This window comes from Leopardus geoffroyi, chromosome X (assembly GCF_018350155.1).
Source record: "Leopardus geoffroyi isolate Oge1 chromosome X, O.geoffroyi_Oge1_pat1.0, whole genome shotgun sequence".
In the NCBI taxonomy this organism is placed as follows: domain Eukaryota; kingdom Metazoa; phylum Chordata; class Mammalia; order Carnivora; family Felidae; genus Leopardus; species Leopardus geoffroyi.
Window position 1 is genome coordinate 99,187,111 of NC_059343.1, and position 14,455 is coordinate 99,201,565.

General features: G+C 40.2%; 1 pseudogene; it reads right to left on the reverse strand.

Moving 5' to 3' along the window:
• Window positions 1-804: 804 nt before the first annotated feature.
• On the reverse strand, window positions 805-2,451 carry LOC123595200 (annotated as a pseudogene).
• Between the last annotated feature and the right edge of the window lie 12,004 nt (window positions 2,452-14,455).

Genomic DNA, 14,455 nt, shown 5'->3' on the forward strand with positions numbered 1-14,455 from the left:
GTCCCACGTTGGGTGTAGATATTACTTAAACTTACGTAAGCTTAAAAAGAAAAAAAGTTGCAAGACTGAAAGTTTTGGGTTTTTAAAAATTTCTTAATGTTTATTTTTGAGAGAGAGAGTGCGCGAGCGAGCATGGGGGAGGGGCAGAGAGAGGGAGACAGAGGATCTGAAGCAGGCTCCAGGCAGAGAGCCTGGTGCGCCCCAACTCGTGAGCCAGGGGATCATGACCTGAGTTGAAGTCAGATGATTAACCGACTGAGCCATACAGACGCCCCCAAAACAAAGTTTTTAATCTCTGATCTGTTTTTGAAAGGAGTTATGAGCTCAAAACCTGAACTAAATAATTGTTTTGTTTGTTGTATAGATTTATTTTCAAAGGACAGAACAGATAATTTAAATACAAGTCTATAGGCACATGGGTGGCTCAGTTTGTTAAGCATCTGACTTCGGCTCAGGTCATGATCTCACAGTCCGTGAGTTCAAGCCTCTCGTTGGGCTCTGTGTTGACAGCTGGGAGCCTGGAGCCTGCTTCAGATTCTGTGTCTCCCTCTCTCTCTGCCCCTCCCCCGCTCATTCTCTGTCTGTCTCCCTCTCCCTCAAAAATAAAATAAACATTAAAAAAATTAAAAATAAGGGGCACCTAGGTGGCTCGGTCAGTTAAGTGTGGGACTTCAGCTCACGTCATGATCTTCGAGTTCATGAGTTTGAGCCCCACATCGGGCTCTCTGCTGTCAGCACAGAGAGCGCTTCGGATCCTCTGTCTCCCTCTCTCTCTTCGCCTCCCTCACTCACACTTTCCATTTCTCTCTCAAAAGTAAACATTAAAAAAAAAAAAAAGAATTACTCTGTCAAAGGCAGCGATCATGCCAAAACATGTTATCATTTACAGACACTCGCCAGCATCTTTTGAGTCTTTGAGAGCTCTCAGTGAAAAAAAAAGGGTCTAATGTTTTATTCATATACATCCTTCTTCTCTGCGATGTAATCTACAGTTTCTTGTGGACACATTAACTTCTCCGCATCTGTATCAGGAATTTCAAACCCAAATTCATCCTCCCTGACCATGATAATCTCCACTTGTCCAAACTGTCTAAGCCCAGGTCTTTCATAAAGTGGGAATTCACCAAGAGCTCTTCTGGGTCAATCTTGCCATAGAGTTTCAAGACGTAAAGAACACGGTCCTTGGTTTCCTCCCACGTCAAAGTGCATCACTGTGCGGGTGGCACACTTGTGTAACTGGGGCCTGCGGGAGTACTGAGGTGGGCTGCAGAGCCCCAGGCCTCCTCCAGGTCCCTGCGCCACACAGGGTGATGCTGAGGGACAAGGCCACTGCCAGCGTGAGAGCCCCCAGGCAGCGGTGTCAAGGCTGAGGACAGTTGGCAGACACAAGTGGAGAGGACGTGAGCCACCATGGTTACGCCAACCCCAGATTTGAACTAAATACTTTCACAAAATAATTTTCTTCCCAAATACTTCTTGTTCCTGGTTCAAACAGACTTGGGCTCTCTAGTGCTGGCTTTGCCAGTCCCTCAAACTCGTGGCTCACTAGGGTTTCTCCTCTGATGATGAATTGGTGCTCCATTTATGGGAAGGGGTTTGATGATATTAGGCCTCTAGACGTATGGAAAATTTCTCCAACTCTTGGATCAGCCCATAGGAATTTCACATTGGAAAGACTGAGCCACCAATGGACAATTATTTCTAATTTAACCTCACTGAGAGGAGCTGTGTCTGCCAACAGGTAGAAATGTGGTCAGAGCTTGTGGGAGTGTTCTGATGACTGAAAATAACACAGGATGAAACGGAATGATATGACCATTCCGGCGTATATTTGAGGTGAGGATTCTGCTGGGGTGTGTGTGCACGCGCCCACGCGGGCCCAAGACAGAGAGAAGGAAGAGCGAATGACGCCCTGCCCAGTGTGTGACTTGGATGGAGAATTTGAGTGCTTTGCTGCCCATTAGGTCCCTATGGGACTAGGATGTTGGCCAACTATGCCAGTGGCTAATGCTGAGTGTAATGAAGCTCGCGGTCAATATCTGAGAGGGGTGGAGAATAAGGAAGTTCCAGAACTTGGCAAATAACCCAGATCCCGGAGCTCAGCCAGTGCCCGTGGTGTCACAGATTCCAAAGAAAATCGAACAGCTGTCGATTCACACCTATGTATGAAAGAGGAGGAAAGGGAAAGAAGGTTTAATACAGAGATAAAGATAATACAGCCCTCTGTTCCTGCGTTGCTTTCCTCCAGTTCACTGACTTTCTTTATTTGTGGCATTTAGGGTACAAAACTTCTGTTGTGATGACATTAAGAGAGAAACGTGCTGCACATGTGCTATTTCCGTAAGAGAAAATGTTAAGTGTGGAACTGTGGCATTTGATTTCCTCAGGCTGCCACCTTTTTCTTCTCTTCCTCTTCATTCTCTTTCTCCAGTTCCCCAGGTCTTCCTTCCTCCTTCCTTTGCTTTAGAAATGAAAAAACAAGGGCTCCTGGGTGGCTCAGTCAGTTAAGTGTCCAACTTTGGCTCAGGTCATGATCTCACTGTTCGTGGGTTCAAGCCCCGCGTCGGGCTCTGTGCTGACAACTCAGAGCCTAGAGCCTGCCTGGGGTTCTGTGTCTCCCTCTCTCTTTCTCTGCCCCTTCCCCGCTAATGCTCTGTCTCTCTTTTTCTCAAAAATAAATAAACACCGAATTAAAACAAACAAACAAACAAACAAAGGAGTGCCTGAGAACACAGTTTTGCACAATTTAACCAACACTACATGAAGTACTTCTTTATTATCAGATAAACCAGACCAATAAACCAAAAACCTAGAATAGGCATATCTTGAAAACATTGGCTTCATATGAATGGAGATGTCAGCAGCATTCATGTTTTGATCTTGTCTTGCTTTTTTTTTTTTAAAAAAATTAATAGGCTTTATTTTTTAGGGCAGTTTTAGGTTTACAAAAAAACCAAGCAGAAAGTACAGAGAGTTCCTGTTATATTCTGCACTGGGTGTGGTACCTTTGCTACAATTGATAAACCAGTATCGGCGCATTTTAATTAAAGTCTATTGTTTACATTAGGGTTCACTCTTTGTGTAGTGTTTTCTATCAGTTTTGTCAAGTGCTTAATGTCCTGTATCTACCACTGCTGTATATACGGAATAGTTTCATTTCCCTAAAAATCCCCTGTGCTCCACCTACTCATCCTTCCTTTCCTGCTCTCTTCCCCTCCTCCTAAAAAAAAAAAGGTTTCCCCTTCCTGGGAAACCACTGATCTTTCCACTTTCCTACCGCTGTACCTTTTCCAGAATGTCACCTAGTTGGAATCAGACTGGCTTCTTCCGCTTAGCAATATGTACTTAAGTTTCCTTTGTGTCTTTTCCTCGGTTGACAGCTCATTTCTTTTTATTGCTGAATAATATTCTGTTGTACCAATGTATCACACTTTACCTATTCACCTGTTGAAGGATATCTTGGTTGCTGCTAGGTGTCGATGATTATGAATAAAGCTACTGTAAACATTCACATGCAAGTTTTGTGTAGATATCCACTGTCAAGCTACTTGGGTGAATGCCTAGGGATGGGATTATTGGATCATATGATAAGAGTATGTTTAGTTTCATAAGAAACTGCCAAATTGTCTTCCAATGTAGCTGAACCATTTTTGCATTCCCACCAGCATGGAATGAGGGTTCCTGGTGCTCCACATCCTTGTCAGCATTCGCTGCTGTCAGTGTTTTGGATTTTAGCCATTCTAATAGGTGTGTAGTGTATCTTGTTGTTGTAGCTTTTAGTTTATTTAATTTGAGAGAGAGCGTGAGCAGGAGAGGGGCAGAGAGAGAGGGAGAGAGAATCGCCAGCAGGCTCCGTGCTGTCAGTGCAGAGCCCACAGTGGGGCTTAATCTCACTGACTGTGGGATCATGACCGGAGCCGAAATCAAGAGTCAGACATTTAACTGACTGAGCCACCCAAGCGCCCCAGTATCTCGTTGTTTCCAAATTACACATAACGTTAGGCATCTTTGCATATGCTTATTGAGCAACTTTACATCTTCTTTGGTGAAGTTTCTGTTCAAACCTTTTGCCTACTTTTTAACTGGATTGTTTATTTTCTTATTGTTGAGTTTTAAGAGCTCTTTGTATATTGTGGACACAAGTCTTTTATCAGATAAGTGTTTTGCACACATTTTCTTCCCAGTCTGTGGTTTGTCTTTTCATTCTTTAACAGTGTCTTTTGCAGGGCACCCATTTTTTTCCCCATCAACATAATTAAATATTTTTAAAATTAAAGTACAGTTGACATAGAATATTATATATATTTTTAATGTTTATTTATTTTTTGAGAGAGAGAACGAGCAGGGGAGGGGCAGAGAGAGAGGGAGACACAGAATCTGAAGCAGGCTCCAGGCTCTGAGCTGTCAGCACAGAGCCTGACATGGGGCTCCAACTCACAGACCATGAGATCATGACCTGAGCCAAAGTTGGACACTTAACCAACTGAGCCACCCAGGCTCCCCAACATGCAATATTATATTAGTTTCAGGTGTACCACATAGTAATTACACATTTATATACATTACAAAATGAACATCATGAGAAGTCTAGTTACTGGGGTGCGTGGGTGGCTAAGTTGATTAAGCCTCTGGGTAGGGTCATGATCTCACAGTTCTGTGAGTTCGAGCCCCACATAGGGCTCTCTGCTGTCAATGTGAAGCCTGCTTCTGAACTTCTGTCTCCTTCTCTCTGCCCTTCCCCCTGCTCATGCGTGGGCTCTCTCTCTCTCTCGAAAATAAATAAACATTAAAAAAAATTTGGGGTGCCTGGGTGGCTCAGTTGGTTGAGTGTCTGACTTCGGCTCAGGTCATGATCTCACAGTTTGTGAATTTGAGCCCCACGTCAGGCTCTGTGCTAACATCTCGGAAGTTGGAGCCTGCTTCAGATTCTTTGTCTCCCTCTCTCTGCACCTTCCCCACTCTCACTCTGTCTCTCAAAAATAAGTAAACATTAAAAAATTTTAAAAAAATTTAAAGGGGTGCCTGGGTGACTCAGTCAGTTAAGCATCTGACTTCAGCTCAGGCCATGATTTTGCAGTTCGTGAGTTGCAGCTCTGCATCAGGCTCTGTACTGACGGCTCAGAGCCTGGAGCCTGCTTCAAATTCTGTGTCTCCCTTTCTCTCTCTCTCTCTCTCTCTCTCCCCACCCCCCCCCCCCCCCCCCCGCTCGCACCCTGTCGGTCTGTCTCTCTGTCTCTCTCTCTCAAAAATAAATATTAAAAGAATAAGAAAAAATTTAAAAAGAAGTCTAGTTACCGCCTGTCACCATACAAAGTTATTACAATATTATTGACTGTATTCCCTATGTTGTACTTTTCATCCTGTGACTTGTTTATTTTATAACTGGAAGTTTGTACCTCTTAATCCCCTTCATCTATTTTACCCGTTCTCCCATCCCCCTCCCCTCTGGAAACTACCAGTTTGTCCTCTGTATTTATGTCTATTTCTATTTTGTTTTGTTTCTTCATTTGTTGGGGTTTTTAAAAGAGTCTACATAGGGGCGCCTGGGTGGCGCAGTCGGTTAAGCGTCCGACTTCAGCCAGGTCACGATCTCGCGGTCCGTGAGTTCGAGCCCCGCGTCGGGCTCTGGGCTGATTGCTCAGAGCCTGGAGCCTGTTTCCTATTCTGTGTCTCCCTCTCTCTCTGCCCCTCGCCCGTTCATGCTCTGTCTCTCTCTGTCCCAAAAATAAATAAATGTTGAAAAAAAATTAAAAATAAAATAAAATAAAATAAAAGAGTCTACATATAAGTGAAATCATATGCTATTTGTCTTTCTTTTTAAAAAAAATGTTTATTTATTTATTTTTGAGAGAGAGAGAGAGAAAGAGAGAGAGAGAGAGAGCACACGAGCACAGCAGGAGGGGCAGAGAGAGAGGGAGACACAGAATCTGAAGCAGGCTCCAGGCTCTGAGCTGTCAGCATAGAGTCCGACGCAGGGCTTGAACTCACCAACTGGGAGATCATGACCTGAGCCAAAGTCATATGCTTAACCAACTGAACCATCCAGGTGCCCCTAATATTTGTCTTTCTATGGATAACTTATTTAACTTATAATGATACTCTCTAGGTCCATCCATTTTGTCGGGAATGAATGGTAAGATACCATTCTTTTTTGTGGATGATATATCACATATTTTTTCTAAGATTTTATTATTATTTTTTTACATTTATTTATTTTTGAGAGACAGAGAGAGACAGAGCACAAGTGGGGGAGGGGCAGAGAGAGGAGACACAGAATCCGAAGCAGGCTTCAGGCTCCGAGCTGCCAGCACAGAGCCCGATGCGGGGCTCGAACCCACAAACCGTGAGATCACGACCTGAGCTGAAGTCGGACGCTCAACCGACTGAGCCACCCAGGTGCCCCTCTAAGATTTTATTTTTTTTTTTTTTATTATTTTTTTTTTTTTAATTTTTTTTTTCGACTTTTATTTATTTTTTTGGGGACAGAGAGAGACAAAGCATGAACGGGGGGAGGGGCAGAGAGAGAGGGAGACACAGAATCGGAAACAGGCTCCAGGCTCTGAGCCATCAGCCCAGAGCCCGACGCGGGGCTCGAACTCACGGACCGCGAGATCATGACCTGGCTGAAGTCGGACGCTTAACCGACTGCGCCACCCAGGCGCCCCTAAGATTTTATTTTTAAGTATTCTTTACACCCAACCTGGGGCTCACACTTACAACCATGAGATCAAGGGTCACATGCTCTACCGACTGGGCCAGCCAAGCCCCCTACCACATTTTCTTTCTCCATTCATCTATCAATGGACACTTGAGTTGTTTCCATATCTTAGCTATTGTAAATACTGCTACAGTAAACATGGGGTGCATATTTCTTTTCAAGTTAGTATTTTCGTTTTCTTTGGGTAAACACCCAGGAGTGCAATTGCCGGATTGTGTGGTATTTCTATTTTAAACATTTTGAGGAACCTCCATACTGTTTCCCATAGTGGCTGCACCAATTTACAGTCACACCAACAGTGCACCAGGGTTCCCTTTTCTCGATATCCTTCCCAATATTTGTTATTTCTTATCTTTTTGATTCTAGCCATTCTGACAGGTATAAAGTGACATCTCACTGTGGTTTTGATTTGCATTTCCCTGATAACTAGTGATGTTGAGTATCTTTTCATGTGTCTGTTGGCCATCTCTGTATCTTCTTTGGGAAAATGTCTATTCCACTACTCTGCCCATTTTTAAATCATTATGTGTGGGGTTTTTTTTGGTGTTGAGTTATATGGGTTCCTTAGATATTCTGGATATTAACCCCCTTATCAGATATATCATTTGCAATCGTCTTCTCCATTAAGTACATTTCCTTTTCATTTTGTTGATGGCTTCCTTTGCTGTGCAAAAGCTTTGTCGTTTGATGTAGTCCTATTCATTTATTTTTGCTTTTTTTGCCCTTGCCTGAGAAAACAAGTCCAAAAAACATTGCTAAGACTGATGTTCAAGAGTTTATTGCCTAAGTTTTCTTTTTTTAATGTTTATTTATTTTGAGAGAGAGAGAGAGACAGAGAGACAGAGAGTGCACGTGCACAAGTGGGGGAGGGGCAGAGAGACAGAGGGAAACAGAGAATCCCAAGCAGGCTACGTGCTGTCAGCGCAAGGCCTGACGTGAGGCTTGATCTCATGAACCATGAGCTCATGACCTGAGCTGAAATCAAAAGTTGGACACCTAACTGACTGAGTCACCCAGGCACCCCACTGCCTATGTTTTCTTTTAAGAGTTTTGTGGTTTCAGGTTTTACATTTAGGTTTTTAATCCATTTTGAGTTTATTTTTGTGTATGGTGTAAAACAGTGGTCCAGTTTCATTCTTTTGCATGTAGCTGTCCAGTGTTCCCCATACCATTTATTTAGGAGACTGTCTCTTTTCCATTGTATATTCTCACCTCCTTTGGCATAGATTAATTGGCCATATAACTGTGGGTTTATTTCTGGGCTCTCTATTCTCTTCTACTGATCTATGTGTCTATTTTTATGTCAGTCCCACACTGTTTTGATTATTACAGCTTTGTAGTATAGTTTGAAATCTGAGAATATAATACTTTCTGCTTTGTTCTTTTTTCTAAAGATTGCTTTGGCTGCTCAGGGTCTCATGTTATTTCATACAAGTTTTAGGATTATTTGTTCCAGTTCTGTGAAAAATGCCATTGGTATTTTGATTGGGATTGCATTGAATCTGCAGACTGCTTTGGGTAGTATGGACATTTTAAGAATATTAATTTTTCTAACCCATGAGCATAGTATATTTTTCTACATATTTGCATCATCTTCAATTTCTTTCATCAATGTCTTATACTTTTCAGAGTACAGGTCTTTCACCTCCTTAAATTTATTCCTAAGTATTTTATTCTTTTTGATGCAACTGTGTATGGGATTGTTTTCTTAATTTCTTTTTCTGACTGTTATTAGTGTAGAAAAATGCAACAGAGAGGCGCCTGGGTGGCTCAGTCGGTTAAGTGTCTGACTCTTGGTTTTGGTCAAGAGGTCAAGCCCTGTGTCGGGCTCTGTGCTGACAGTGTGGAGCCCGTTTGGGATTCTCTCTCTCCCTCTGTCTTTGCCCCTCCCCTGCGCGCACTCTCTCTATCTCTCTCTCAAAATAAATGAAATAAGCTTAAAAAAAAGAAAAATGCAACATATTTCTATTAATTTTGTATCCTTCAACTTACTGAATTCATTTATTAGTTCAAATAGTTTTTTGGTGGAGTCTAGGGTTTTCTATGTATTGTATATCATGTCACCTGCAAATAGTGACAGTTTTTCTTCTTCCTTGCCAATTTGGATGCCTTTTATTTTTATTTTTATTTTTATTTTTTTGTTAATCACCACAGCTAGAACTTCCAGTATTATGCTGAATAAAATTGGCAAGAACGGGAATGGGCATCCTTGTCTTGTTCCTGATCTTAGAGTTAAGTTCTCGGCTTTTCACAGTTGAGTATGGTGCTAGCTATGAGTATGTCACATGTGGCCTTTATTACGTTAAGGTACGTTCCCTCTATACTCACTTTGTTGAGAGTTTTTGTCATAACTGAATTTTGAATTCTGTGAAATGCTTTTTCTTAATTTATTAAGATGATCATGGGTGCCTGGGTGGCTCAGTCGGTTGAGCGTCAGACTTTGGCTCAGGACTTTGTCTCAGGCCATGATCTCAGTTTGTGAGTTCGAGTCTCGCATTGGGCTCTCTGCTGTCAGCGTGGAGCCACTTTGGATCCTCTGTCCCTCTCTCTCTGCACCTCCCCTGCTCGCTCTCTTTCTCTCAAAAATAAACATTTAAAAATTAAGGAAGATGACCGTATCATTTTTATCCTTCATTTTGTTAATGTGGTGTATCTCATTGATTGAGATAAGGATGTTAAACCATCCTTTCATCCCTGGAATAAATCCCACTTGATCATGGTGTATGATCCATTTAATGTATCGTTGAATTTAATTCGCTAATATATTGTTGAGCATTGTTGCATCTATGTTTATCAGGGATATTAACCTGTAATTTTCCTTTTTGTAGTATCTCTGGTTTTGGTATTAGGGTAATTTTGGCCTCGTGGAATGAATTTGAAAGCATTTTTTTCCTCTTCAAGTTTCTGAAATAGTTTGAGAAGGATAGGTGTTGACTCTCTTTAAGTGTCTAATATAATTTACCCGTGAAGCCATCTGGTCCTGGACTTTTGTTTGTTGAGAGTTTTTGACTATTGATTCAATTTTATTACTAGTAAGTGGCCTGTTCAGATTTTCTGTTTATTCATGATTCAATCTTGGAGGTTTGTATGTTTCTAGGAATTTATTATTCTTCCAGTTTGTGCAATTTGTTGGCATTTGGCATATATATATATATATTTTTTTTTTGTAGTACTCCCTTAAGATGCTTTGTGATTCTGTGGTGTCACTTGTAACTTCTCTTTCATTTCTGATTTTACTCACTTGAGTCCCCTCTCTTTTTTCTTGATGAGTCTGGCTAAAGATTTATCAATTTTGTTTGTCTTTTCAAAGAACTAGCTCTTAATTGCGCTACCTTTCGTATTGCTTTTTTAGTCTCTATTTCATTTATTTCTGCTCTGATATTTATTCCTTATTATTATTATATATTTATTACTTTGGACTTTGTTGTTTTTCTAGTTTCTTTAGGTGTAAGGTTAGATTATTTCAGATTTGTCTTGTTTCTTGATGTAGGCTTGTATTGTTATAAACTTGCTTCCTAGAGCTGCTTTTGCTGTGTCCCAAAGATTTTGGAATGTTATTATTTTCATTTTCATTTGTCTTATTTTTTAATTTTCTCTTACAGTGCTTTTGTCCTAAGGAAAGTTCCTACAGATTCCTGCCCCTCAGCACACCCCCTAAAATTAGTCAATAAATCTCCTTCATGTAAGGGCCAGGTGCCTTTCAAACTGTTGCCTCTGTGCTGGGTCTGAGTTCACGCACAGACCCTGTAGTAATGGAGCCTGTTTTCTATAGCCCTCTGGCTCCCCTAGGAGATTCCCCTAGGAATTTCTACCTAGACAGTCATGTCATCTGTGAACAAAGACAGTTTTATTTCTACCTTCCCCATCTACATACCTTTTATTTTACTTTGTCTTACTGCATTAGTTAGGCCTACCAGTATGATGTTCAATAATAGTAGTTAGAGGGGACATCCCTGCTTTCTTCCTGATTTTAAGGTGAAAGCATCTAATTTCTCACCACTAAGTATGATAACTGTAGACATTTTTATAGATGTCCTTTATCATGTTGAGGAACTTCCTTTTTTTTTTTAAATTTTTTTTTAATGTTTATTTATTTTTGAGACAGGGAGAGACAGAGCATGAACGGGGGAGGGTCAGAGAGAGAGGGAGACACAGAATCTGAAACAGGCTCCAGGCTCTGAGCTGTCAGCCCAGAGCCCGACGCGGGGCTTGAACTCACGGACCGCGAGATCATGACCTGAGCCGAAGTCGGACGCTTAACCGACTGAGCCACCCAGGCGCCCCGAGGAACTTCCTTTTTGTTCCTAGTTTGCTGAGCGTATTTAACATGAATTCGTGCTGGACCTTGTCAAGTGCTTTTTTCTGCATCTGATGATAGGATCATGTCATTTTTTCTTCTTTAGCCTGTTGATGTGATGGATTACATTAATTGACTTTTGAGTGTGAACCAGCCTTGCGTACCTGAGATGAATCCCAGTTGGTCATAGTATATAATTGTTTTCATAACTTGTTGTATTTGATCTGCCAATATTTGGTTGATGGTTTTTGCATCTATATTAAGAGATACGGGTCTTTGGTTTTCCTTTTTTGTAATGTATTGTCTGGTTTTAGTATTAGGATGATGCTGATCTCATAGAATGAGTTAGAAAGCATTCCCCCTGCTTCTATTTTCTAGAACAGATTGTAGAGAATTTGTATGATTTATTATGTTTGGTAGAATTCCCCAGTAAACTCATTTGTGCCTGTTGCTTTCTGTTTTGGAAGGTTACTAATTATTGGCTCAGTTTTAAAATAGGTATAGACCTATTCATATAGTCTATTTCTCTTTTTATGAGTATTGTTAGATTATGTATTTCAAAGAATTGGTCCATTGCTTCTAAGTTATCAAATTTGTGACCATAGAGTTGTTCATAATATTCTTTTATTATCCTTTTAATGTCAGTGGAATCAGAAGTGATGGCCCCCTTTCTTTTTTTTTGTTTAAAAAAATTTTTTTTAATGTTTATTAAGTTTTTGAGAGAGAAAGAATTCTCAAAAGCAGGCTTCAGGCTCTGAGCTGTCAGCACAGAGCCCAACATGGGGCTTGAACTCACAAACTGTGAGATCATGACCTGAGCCGAAGTTGGATGCTTAACTGACTGAGCCACCCAGGTGCCCCATAATGGCCCCCTTTCATTTCTGATAGTAGCAATTTGTGTCTTCTCTTTTTTTCTTGGTTAGCCTGGACAGATACTTATCACTTTTGTCAATATTTTCAAAATAACCACCTTTTGGTTTCATTGATTTTCTCTATTGTTTTCTTGTTTTCAATTTCTTTGATTTTTGCTCTGATTTTTTAATATCTTTTTTTCTGCTTACTTGCATTTAATTTCCTCTTCTTTCTCTAGGTTCCTAAGGTAGAAACTTAGATTATTAATTTTAGATTTTTCTTCTTTTCTAACATAGGCATTCAGTGTGACAAATATCCCTCTATGCATTGATATCATTGCATCTCCAAATTTTGATAAGTTGTATTTCCATTTCCATTTAGTTAAAAATATTTTTTCAAATTCTCTTGAGATTTATTCTTTGATCCATGTGTTATTTAGAAGTGTGTTTTATGGCCCAGAATATAGTCTGTTTTAGTGAATGTTTCATGTGAGCCTGAAAACAATGTGCATTCTGCTGTTGTTGAAGTATTCTACAAAGGTCAATTAGATCTGGTTTATTAATGATGCTCTTAGTTCAATTATATTTGGTTATACTGATTTTCTACCTGCTGTATTTGTCAATTAGTAATAGAGGGGATGTTAAAGTTCTCAAGTACAACAGTAGATTTGTCTATTTCTCCTTGTAGTTCTGTCAATTTTGACTCATGTGTTTTGACACTGGGTTGACACATTAAGGTTTGCTGTCTTCTGGAAAATTGAATCTTTTGCTGTTATGTAATGGCCCTCTTTATCCCTGATAATTGTCCTTGTTCTGAAGCGTGCTTTGTCTGAAGTACTCCAGCTTTCTTTCGCTTAATGTTAGCATGGTATATCTTTCTCCATACCTTCAATGCCTCCATACCTTCAATTTATCTCTCTTTATATGTAAAGTAGGTTTCCTGGGGCGCCTGGGTGGCTCAGTCCGTTAAGCGTCTGACTTCGGTTCAGGTCATGATCTCACGGTTCGTGAGTTTGAGCCCGGTGTCGGGCTCTGTGCTGACAGTTCAGAGCCTGGAGCCTGCTTCGGATTCTGTGTCTCCCTCTCTCTGTGTCCCTCCCCTGCTCACACTCTGTCTCTCTCTTTCAAAAATAAATAAACATTAAAAAAACAAATAAAGTAGGTTTCTTGTTGGCAACATATAGTTGGCTCTTGTGTTTTTTAAATCCAGTCTTACAGTCTCTATCTTTTAATTGCCAGAGACTATTCACATTTAAAATTGTTATTGATATATTCAGATTAGTATCTACCATTTTTGTAATTGCTTTGTATTCATTGTCATTGTTCTTGGTTTCTATTTTATCTTCCACTCTTTTTCTGCCTTCTCTGGTTTTAATTGAGATTTTTATTATGATTCAATTTTCTCTATTCTCTTAACATACCATTAACACTTAGAAAAAAATTTTTTAGTGGTTGCCCTAGAATTTGCAATATGCATTTACAAGAAGTCTAAGTCCACTTCCAAATAACACTATATCATTTTACTGGTAGTACAAATACCTTATGCACAGTGTTCCCAATTCCTCTCTCCTGTCTTTTATAACATTGCTGTCATTCATTTCACTTATCCATGTGCTATAATCACTGAAGACATTTTTACTGTTATTATTTTGGACAAACTGTTATCTGTTAGATCACATAAAAATATTATAAATAAAATGTTTCATCTTACCTTCATTTATTATTTCTCTAACACCTTTTCTTTCTTTATGCAAATCTGAATTTCTTTTTTTAAAATTTTTATTTATTTAAGTAATCTCTACCCCGCAATGTGGGACTTGAACTCACGACCCCAAGATCCAGAGTCGCATGCTTCTCCAGACTGAGCCAGCCAGGTACCCCACAAGTCTGAGTTTGTGACCTCCTCTCTAAGTGCTAATTTTCCTCCTCTAATTTTCCTCCTCTCTAAGTGCTCCTGTTAACATTTCTTGCAAAGGAGGTATACTGGTGACAAATTTTCTTAATTTTTATTTGTCTGAGAAAGTCTTTATTTCTCCACACTTTTGAAGGATAACTTTGATGGATACAGACTTCTAGGTTAATGGATTTTTTTTTCCTCCAACACTTTAAATATTTCACTTCACTTAGGGCACCTGGGTAGCTCAGTCAATGGAGCATCTGACTCTTGATTTCAGCTCAGGTCATGATCCCAGGGTCATGGGTTCGTGCCCCGTATCAGGCTCCGTGCTGAGCGTGGAGCCTGCTTAAGATTCGCCCTCTCCCTCCCCGTGCACCTCTTCCTCACTTGTACTCTCTCTCTCTCAGAAACATTTTTTTTCCACTTCACCATCTTCTTGCTTGCATGTTTTCTAAAGAGAAGTCTGATGTGATTCTTATCCTTGCTCCTGTATAGGTATTTTTTTTAATCTGGCTTCTTTCAAGATTTTCTCTTTGCCTTTGATTTTCTACAGTTTGAATATGATATGCCCCAGTATAGATTTTTTTCGGTGTTTATCCTGCTTGATGTTCTGTGAACTTCCTGGATCTGTTGTTTGGTGTCTGCCATTAATTTGGAACAGATCTCTGCCAGTATAACTTTTTTTTTTGAAG